The sequence below is a fragment of the Lagopus muta genome, chromosome 3 (genome assembly GCF_023343835.1).
Source record: "Lagopus muta isolate bLagMut1 chromosome 3, bLagMut1 primary, whole genome shotgun sequence".
NCBI classification, from domain to species: Eukaryota; Metazoa; Chordata; class Aves; order Galliformes; family Phasianidae; genus Lagopus; species Lagopus muta.
In genome coordinates, this window is record NC_064435.1 from 10,682,460 (window position 1) to 10,692,194 (window position 9,735).

Genomic DNA, 9,735 nt, shown 5'->3' on the forward strand with positions numbered 1-9,735 from the left:
TCAGAGTTGTCTATATTACTGGCTAAGATTTCATCTCCGGAATTTTACTAAGTTGGTTTTCTTCCTACTTGTTTATTAAGACATGTAAAATCTTTGCTTGCTTTTATGTTTCTTCTGCCTTAAATACTTAGAGAAATGAATGCATTTTGGATGTGTTCATCCAGTTTTTTTCATGCATTGATGTATTTGTGCAATTGTGCAATTCTGAAGCAAGAAAGACACTCTATTTTGCATAATTCTGTATGATGTTGATGTATCCATTATCTTAAGACTTTTACTGTCTTCACAAGGATATAAAGTGAGTCAAAGTGGAGATAAAGGAGGAAAGTATGGCCAGAAATGTAGCCCACTAAAGCAGATAGGGCTACAAATTCTTGTCCTGTTCCTAGCTCTAATCATTCTTAATCATGTCACCTAACCATATATTTCTGGTGCTGTATTCTCCTCTTTTTGTCTTCTGCTGGAACTTCTTCACATTCACTTCTGTCTACCTTTCTCACCTTAGTCCTCTTTTCTATTTGATTTCCTCTGTGGACCTTTTGATTATTGGCTTTGCATCTCTTAGCTGCAAAGTCACTCTAAGTTTTGGCTAACTCCTCTCTGTAATTCAGAGTGACTGCTGGCCTCGGCAGGGTAATAGTTGTTCTCAGCAAAAGACCGGGCCTTTTTTATTGTTTTCCCCTTGAAGAATATATCTCTCTCTCAGCTTACTCACACCATTACTAACTTTTAATTCAGGACAAATGTGTCTAGCATCCTGAGGAAATTGAAAATCTTAATCTGTTCACTGGTTATAAAATGCTTGGAGAATATTACAGCCTAAAAATATCTGTTTTCTTTATTTATTAGCCATTTCATTAATCTAGCTTTGGGCTACTATCAGCTTCACTGGGGAGGGCCCAGCTTTTAGCTACTATGTTATATTTATTGAATTCTTTTAGCTTGAATGTTTAGCTATCATTTCTGCATTTTCAGATACCCTAGAAGTATCCTTTCTCTTTTGACACCGGATAACATTCTTTGCCTATAACTGAGTACTTGTCATAGTTATTCCATGATCCCTGCATTACAGTTCCACAAAAAAAAAAAAAAAAAAAAAAAAAAAAAAAAAGAATAAAATAGAGAATAAATACAACTGGTGGAATAAAAATACTGAACCGTGACGCGTGCAAGGTACTACAAAGAGAACTGGAAAAAAGGTTGAATGTAAGTCAAAATAATAATAAAAAGGGATCACAGAATCATAAAATCATAGGATCATAGAATCATAGAATGGCCTGGGTTGAAAAGGACCACAATGATCATCTAGTTTCGACCCCCTGCTATGTGCAGGGTCACCAACCAGCAGACCAGGCTGCCCAGAGCCACATCGAGCCTGGCCTTGAATGCCTCCAGGGATGGGGCATCCACAGCCTCCTCGGGCAACCTGTTCCAGTGCGTCACCACCCTCTGTGTGAAAAACTTCCTCCTAATATCTAACCTAAACCTCCCATCTTAGTTTAAAACCATTCCCCCTTGTTTTGTCACTATCAACTCATGTAAACAGCCGTTCCCCCTCCTGTTCATATGCTCCCTTCAAGTACTGGAAGGCCACAATGAGGTCTCCCTGGAGCCTTCTCTTCTCCAAGCTAATCAAGCCCATTCAACCTTTCCTCATAGGAGAGGTGCTCCAGCCCTCAGATCATCTCAGTGCCCTCCTCTGGACCTGCTCCAAGAGCTCCACGTCCTTCCTCCACTGGGGACCCCAGGTCTGGTCGCAGTACTGCAGATGGGGCCTCACAAGAGCCGAGTAGAGGGGGACGATCACCTCCCTCTCCCTGCTGGCCACCCCTTTTATAATGCAGCCCAGAACACAGTTGGCCTTCTTGGCTACAAGCTCACACTGCTGGCTCGTGTCCAGCTTCTCGTCCACCAGGATCTCCAAGTCCTTCTCCACAGGGCTGCTCTCAAGCAGATCTTCCACCAGTTGTATGGGGTTGCCCCAACCCAAGTGCAGCATGCTGCACTTGGCCTTATTGAACCTCATTAGGTTCTCATGGGCCCATTTCTCCAGCCTGCCCAGGTCCCTCTGGATGACTGGATGTTAATATTGTTTTATGAAGTTCTAAAAAAAAGGTCAGATTTTATTTTAACTTCAATGTTTGTTAATACCAAAAACCTCTAAAGGCATTAATAATTGTTGGCGGTAACACTTCATAAAATTCATATGACAGAAATATCTAAATACTGTACAATTCTCTATGACCCACTTGAACCTGTAGTTTAGCTGACAGTTCTAGTTTTGTAACAGTAAATGATAATACACATGTGTATTAGGAAATCCACATGTATTTCCGGAAAGGAAAATAACTGTGACATGTATTTTATTCTGTTCTGTCTCTCATGGAGGAACTTCCATATATATTTTTACATATGTGTATGTGTAAGGTTGGTGTTTAGAAGAAGTGCTGTGTATTACTTTGTTTCTAAGCAGCTCAGACTTTGGCATTTTTTTCATTTAGTTCTTTGTATAGCTGTTTCTCCTTGTCTGGGGCACTTAGGCAGAAGTGAAGTAAAAATACATATAAGAATAAGAATAAGAATAAGAATTTTTATTTAGTGCCCGATGAGACTTTTGTTAGTTTATAAGTTATAGGAGACCTTAAATCAAAGGCTCTAACAAATGAATCCTATTATGTCATTTAAAGACATGCTGCCTTCCTTCTGCAAATATAAAACTGGCATGTTTTGTTTAGTTTTGTTTTTTGTTTTTTTTCTTTCAACCCATTAAGCTGCCATACATGTTTTCTGCCTTTCTGTGTGCTTGTCAAGCTTTCTATGTGTCTGTATCTTGAGGACCAGCGACAATGAGAACGGAAACACAGGAAAAAACCTGGCAGTTTTATGAGGCTTAGATAACATATGCCTCGCCAAGGGGATCTCATGCATTTTTTCCAAGGCAATCCCTCCCTGCTTGCCCCTCAGGTCAGGGGGCAATCTGAGCTCACTTCAGTCATGAATACATTGTCAAGAGAAGAATGGGACTGAAAGGTGACGTGCATGGGACAAGGAATGTATTCAACGACATGGCTAAATATAATTCTACAGTAGGGTGGCTGCTAGTCTTCAACCAAAGGACACAGCAAGATTCCTGCCCATGCCTCCAGCCCTGACGCCTTGCAGTGGGGGACCCCTCTTCACTGACCATTTGCTCAGAGATCTGAGGTCAAATACAGCACCGCTTTTGCATAAGTGTAATTTTGGTGGGTTTTTTTTTCAGTTTGTCATAGTCTGAAGAGCTGCGTTTTCTTCTGTGGTGGCTACAACATGAGCTGTGCATTCTCTGAAACACGGTCTGAAGGTATAAGGGGGTACTGACAACCTTCGTAAGTTGAAAGAGGCTGAACATTGCTGATCCTCATTCACCCCACTTCTGAGGAGCACTTCTGGGATGCAACTATCCTCTGCACACCAGAGCTGTATATTGGAGGGAACAAGTTAGTTTACTCAAGAATGAACTAGTATGTGTTTAGGGTAAGTGGAGAGGATGCCGAGACCTAAGACTGAACAAATCAGATAAAATATTTGATAGAGAGATGCCCCACCAACCACCATCCATTTTCATAGTTTTCCATCTATTTTGGTCCAGTACAGAAGATATGCTTCAAAGATTTCAGAAGTAATCTCCCAGTTAAAACCAGCATACACTGTGTTTGGACCCTGGCACTGGGCTGTAGCTTTAATTACAGGTTAAGAAACATAGATCATAGTCCAGGTGCTTGAGTGGTTCACTCACTAGACTCACAAGAAAACCTTAAAAATGGCTTGCTGAATGTTTCAGTCCCAGTTACAGACATACAGTGGATGGGTGGATAGGATACTCATTGAAAATCATTAAAATTACACAAAGAGTAAAGTGATCCTTTTTATTTCTTGAGTATTTTGTGCCACATAAAAACTATGCATGTGACTGCTGTTATATCTCTAATAATGGGGTTTCTTTTTCTACCTGAAACCACATGTTAGAATGCTGCAAAGCAGCATGTCACACAGCTACATCTGCTTATTCTGAATGTTAAATAAATGGTGTCTTAGCTCCAGGTTGTTTGATGCCTGTAATTATATTTGATAATAGTGAATAATCTCTTCTATTATTAATAGGCTTTTGATGGGTGAGGTGCCACAGGTTCTTCACTTGAGATTCTTGACCTTCAAGTCTGCAGACAAATGAAACCTGTACCATATTGACTTTAGGAGAGGTTTTGTGTGTCCTTTGTCTGATTTAACCACCATGAGCCCTCACTGTGAAATATTATGCTGTTTGGAAATGTCTTTATCTGGCTTTCTAAGCCCAGGAATATGCTATTTAATTATTCTTGTTAAAAATAATAATAAACAAAGTTCAGAAGATCCTATTTAAGAAAGTAAGAGAAAAATACTATGAAGGGTTATACTGAGAGATCCTTGGTTGTGAGTCACCAGAAGCAGCTGTAGTAGCAAACTCCTGCCTCCATACCTTGTGCACCCATTGAATGGTGTGGTCAGCTTCTTGGGCAAAATCTTTCTGCACTGAAGAATCTCAAGCAGTACTGAGATACTGGTAACAGAATTAGAAAACATTACCTAACCATGATTTTCAAAAAGGTTGATGAGCCTGAAAACTTTGCATCTCATAAACCCAGTTTGAAACAGGTCAAAGTTTCAAGCCCACACAAGTACCTACCCCTGCACACCAGCACAATGCATATGGCATCTGGAGTCACTATTGCTATAAAAGCTTTTCCTACTGTATACCTCAGTCCTTTTAGTATCTTATTCAAATCCAATTTTCCAGACATAGCCAAACGTTTTACGAGCCCGTGGTCAGTCAGGTAAAGCCAAAACCTCTTCTGAGATTTGAGTTTCTAAACTGCTCCTGAATCTCTTGATGTGACCAATGCAAAAACAAACTGATAACAGTTGCAAAGCATTGCCATGCAGCCTCCCCAGGAAATAATCACAGCATAATAATGACAATATTCAACAGCTCAGGAGTCCAGACCTTAATTACAGCAGAGGTGCTGAGAACTTGCTTCTTCCATTCTAGCAACTTACTGTCTCTGTGTCTTGTGGGACACCTGTAAAATACTTGAGCCTGCACAGATGAAAGAAAATAGTACCACTGTGGCTTGTTGAATTCCAGGATCCAAGTTATTCACACTTTAACAATAATAAGACTGTAACTGTGGGTTAGATAAATGAGACATAATTGATTTTGACTATGTTATGATCAATGGAACTTGGTATCTAGCTGTTTCAAAGGTACCTAGAGATTTCCATTCCTCAGCATTTGCTTGCTCAGTTTGAGGTACTTTAGGTTGACAAGTGCCAAGAAGTGGGAAGTGCATCAGAGTAAGAGCTGATAGTACTAATCAGCTAGGACCGTCAGGGTCAACCTCAGGGACTGATGACGTATCAGTCCAGCACCATAGGACACAGACTGGTAAGTTTTAAAATGGTGCATTATGTGACTGCTCAACAACAAGCATAGGCTGCTGCTCAACAGGCAGACCCGGTAGTTTCTGAGATTTCCAACAATCACTGGCTTTTGTATATCAATACAAAGCATTGTTTTTTTCCATTTAAATCCAATAACCCCTTTGTGCACAGATGCAGAGAGCCATTGGTGCAGCTGCAGTGTCTCCACATATGAGCTATGCAGGTGGTGCAGCCATCGCTATTTGTTTTCCAAAATGCCATGGCTACTCCCTTCCAAGAACTGTAGCATAGCTCTTAAATCTTTGCCATAATGAAGTGGTAAATACTATCGTCAAACCTCATGAATATTCAGATCAGAATAATTGAACTACAGCCCCAAGAGACCAAGGAGCCAATTGAAAGCACATATACGCAGTTGTCTGTTTAAATGATGGATCTGAACAATACTTCACTATCCAAATGACTCAACATGACATGTAAATAATTGGTTGTGATCGCAACATGCACCAAAGATTTAGTTATTGATTCTTTAGCTTGCCTGTTGTCACTGGTTTAATATTATAGGAAGCTGTCAAAACAGATTTCAAAGAGTGTGTCTGTGGGTGTAAAAGAGCCCATTTCTTGGCTTCTTTCAATAAGGCAGACTAAAATTGGGTTCTTGTAAAATAAGTACAATCCAGGTTGGTGTTGAATGTGTGAAATGACTGAAAAACAATTTGTTACAACTTTAGTTAGAGTTACACATCTATTCTCATATATTAATACTGACTGTTTTTATTTAATTAGTCAGTAGATCCTAGTCTGCCACAGCTAATGGATTAGGGTTTGATCTATTCCAGAGTGATAGTAAGTAGAGATTGACACCATCAAAGAACACTTTTATTTAACTCCAATTAAAAATTAAAAAGATCTTCCACTATTGTAGCTACTATATTTATTTTTGTTTTTCAATCCATGGTATAATAAGAATACATAATTTGTGAATATGCAAATAATACTCTGGGAAGCATCTACATTTGAGGACACGGCACATATTCATTTCCCCGTGCAATATTCATGCAAATTAATTCAGTGAAAAATTCAATGCATATTACAACACATATCTTACCTTCAGGCAGAATTATACTGCTGCCACCTCTTTTCTTTCTTCCACTGCTTCTAAAAACTTGTGGTGTTTTTTATTTCCTATCTCAGTTACATGAAGACAGATTCCGTTCAAAAAGTAAAAGCAAGATACTCTCTGTTTTGCTTCCTCTCTAGGGAGCTTATTTGGTAAAATTCTCAGAAGAGGTGCATGAGACAGTTGAGATGAATTTCCTCTTGAAAATGTCTGAATAACTCCCTGGACAGAGTCTAGGCTGTAGAGCAAGCCTTGATGGGCTCTTAATCCTTGAGCCCCATGTTGGGTGACAAAAAGGACTTGGTGGTGTGGTCACTCTCTACTTCTGCTCCATGGGTCCCTCCCGTCCTTCCCAAATTGTTTTCATGTGTGCTTCCCGTGGGCTGCAGCTCTTCAAGCACAGCTCCGTAACACAAGGCCAATCATTCAGGAACTGCTCCAGCACTGCTCCAGCACTGCTCCCCATGGGTGGCAGTTTCCCAGCCCTCCTGCCCCACCAGAGAATCCTCCTCCTGGGCTGCAGCTCCAGCCTCGCCTGCTCCTGCACGGGCTCTCCACGGGCTGTGTCTCCTTCAGGTCTCATTCACTTCTTCTCCACTGGCTTCTCCATGGCAGTATGTGGAGATCTGCTTTGTGTGGTGTCTGTGGGCTGCAGAGGGACAGCCTGCTCTATTGTAGACCACTCCTGGGCTTCAGGGATCTTTTGCTCCATGCTTGCTTTGTAAGGAAAATCTCCCTTTTAGAAAGCTTTTTCTGTGGTCAAATCCCCTTCTAGTTACTCAGGTCTTGATCTCCAAAACAGCAAAGATTTACTTTTACTAGCCTGTATGTGTCCTGGCCCAAAGTAAGACATAAAGGAGACTTCTCAATGTAAAGATTTAGTGTAAATACGTATTTGCCTACCAGAATAAATGTCACAATGGAACTGTTATTTGTTCTGGATGTCTTTTGTAAACAAGCATTATATCTACCTAAAAATACATGTTTGGATATACCAAAACAGTTTGTGAATGATTTTTCAAAAAAAAATCCAGAACTGCAACAGGAAATGAAGCAGTATGATTGTGTTCATCAGAGAAGATATATATCACATCTCATATATACCATATGTAAAAAAGGATAAAGAACAATAATCTCTTCATAATCCCAAGCCTCTATCAATGTCAAGTGAGTCATAAGAAAAGGAAAGTCCAACCCACCAGTCCAAATTCAGCTTTGTGTAAGCCAAAGTACTCCATTCAATTCTCCCTGGATAGCCAAAGGATAGGAAAAAATCTGAACTCCGCTCAAGAGGTGTCTATTTCTCCATGTATAGAAGAGGGAACCTTCAAACACACACATCTTAAAAATAAGGAAAGATGAATCTCCACATCATTGGCTAGCTTTTTATTCAGTCACCCCTTTAGCTCACTTATATTCAAAGCCTTAAAAGATTTGGCCCTCTATTAACTCTACCTCTGCCTTGCTAAATTGAAGCTTCCAGCTGAGTGATTATCTACTCCTGCCACCACATAAGGCTTGCGTCCATCCATTTTGCAATAAGTGATCAAAATCCCTTAATTCCTTCATATGCAGGCCACCCTTTCTCTGGCATTCAGTTGTGCAGTGCAACTTGATAATCAAGCTGTGTATTTATTTCATGACATTTCACTTCCTCTAGATTAATATTTCCTTCCCTCTACCCCCTCAGTCAATCAGTGTGTAAATTTGCTAGCATTTCACTGCACAGAAGGGCTTAAGCTTGCCTTGTTACATTACTGGCAACTGTGTCATTGGAGAATGAGTAGGAACACAAACCTTTCAACATGTTGACAAGCCCATCCTACTGAACTATGGCCATTCTGCAATTTGTAGTTTTTAAAACAAAGTTGTTTTGCAAAGAGGCTTTATGAACTGCAGCATTTTGCAGAATGTCATTGGACAAATCTGAATTAGACGTGGAAATTATTATATTTTGATGTAAGTACAGTGTTTTAACTTTATCACACACGCACACAAAGAGGTGTTACAAAGTGAGGCTTTACTCTAAACAAAGCAGTGCAACTGAGATATTATGAAAGACTTATCAGGAGCATGTTACTACTTGAAGTGGATACCTTATTCCTTTCCTGATTTTCTTATGTGCATTTGATTTTATTTGGATCGCTGCAGTTAGACTGTAGTGTCAAAATATATTATTCTCTTAAGTTATGATGCAGGATTTTTTTTTCTTCTTCACCTCTGTGCCATCAGATATACCTGGGCTGTTTTTAAGCCTTTCACATACAACAATAATCAGATGGTAACTCTGTGCTAATCTCCTAGAGAAATTGCACCAGATGACTACAACATATTAAGCACCCCTTGGTTCTTTATTTTGTTTGGAGCTCACACTTCTGTTGCAAATATCTATGGCAAACTGTCCTCCTGGACCAATATATCATTTTAAAGAGAGGACCAAAGAAAATAGATTAATCAAAGAGCCTGCAGTTATTGTCTTCCCCTGTTAGCTCCAATTCATATATCATGAGAGAAAAAAAGCCTGTCAGCACTGTGGGATGTTATCTCTTCAGAAAAAAATATTTTTTTCAGCACAGTAATTCATTTTTTTTTTTTAATCTGATGACAATATACAGGATTAAAGTACTGGCTTTCCTAACATTTCTATACCAAGGAAGGCAAAGTCAAAAGGTTCAATACTTTCATGAAGAACAAATGTTTTGCTTAAAAAAGGCTGCAGCAAATGCATGCAGCACTGGTAGTTTCATACTGTGCTCTTCATTTTAATGCAATGTCAGGACATAGACAGGCAAGATACAGCCTATTTTAGAGATGCCCAAAGGGCTTTGATATAGCTCAACCAAAATGGTAAAATTTAAGAGGAGGAGCACTGAAAATTGCTTCCAAGTGGTCTCAAATTTGAATTTCAATCATTTCTTTTCCCCAAATGTTTTTCAGTATTTTTTCCACAGTTTCACTGGATGCTTGATCTGAGCCCTTTGAAGTTACAAGGAAGAGCAATGGTCTTTGTTTCTTTTACTGTGTTCATTAACATGAGCGGATGTATGTTTCTAAAATGAGTCTTGCTCTTTGATAAGAGACGTAGATAGGAATTACTAGAGTTTCAGCTGCATGTACCACACAAGCCCCCTTGGGATAGATCTATCTCAGCTATCTCT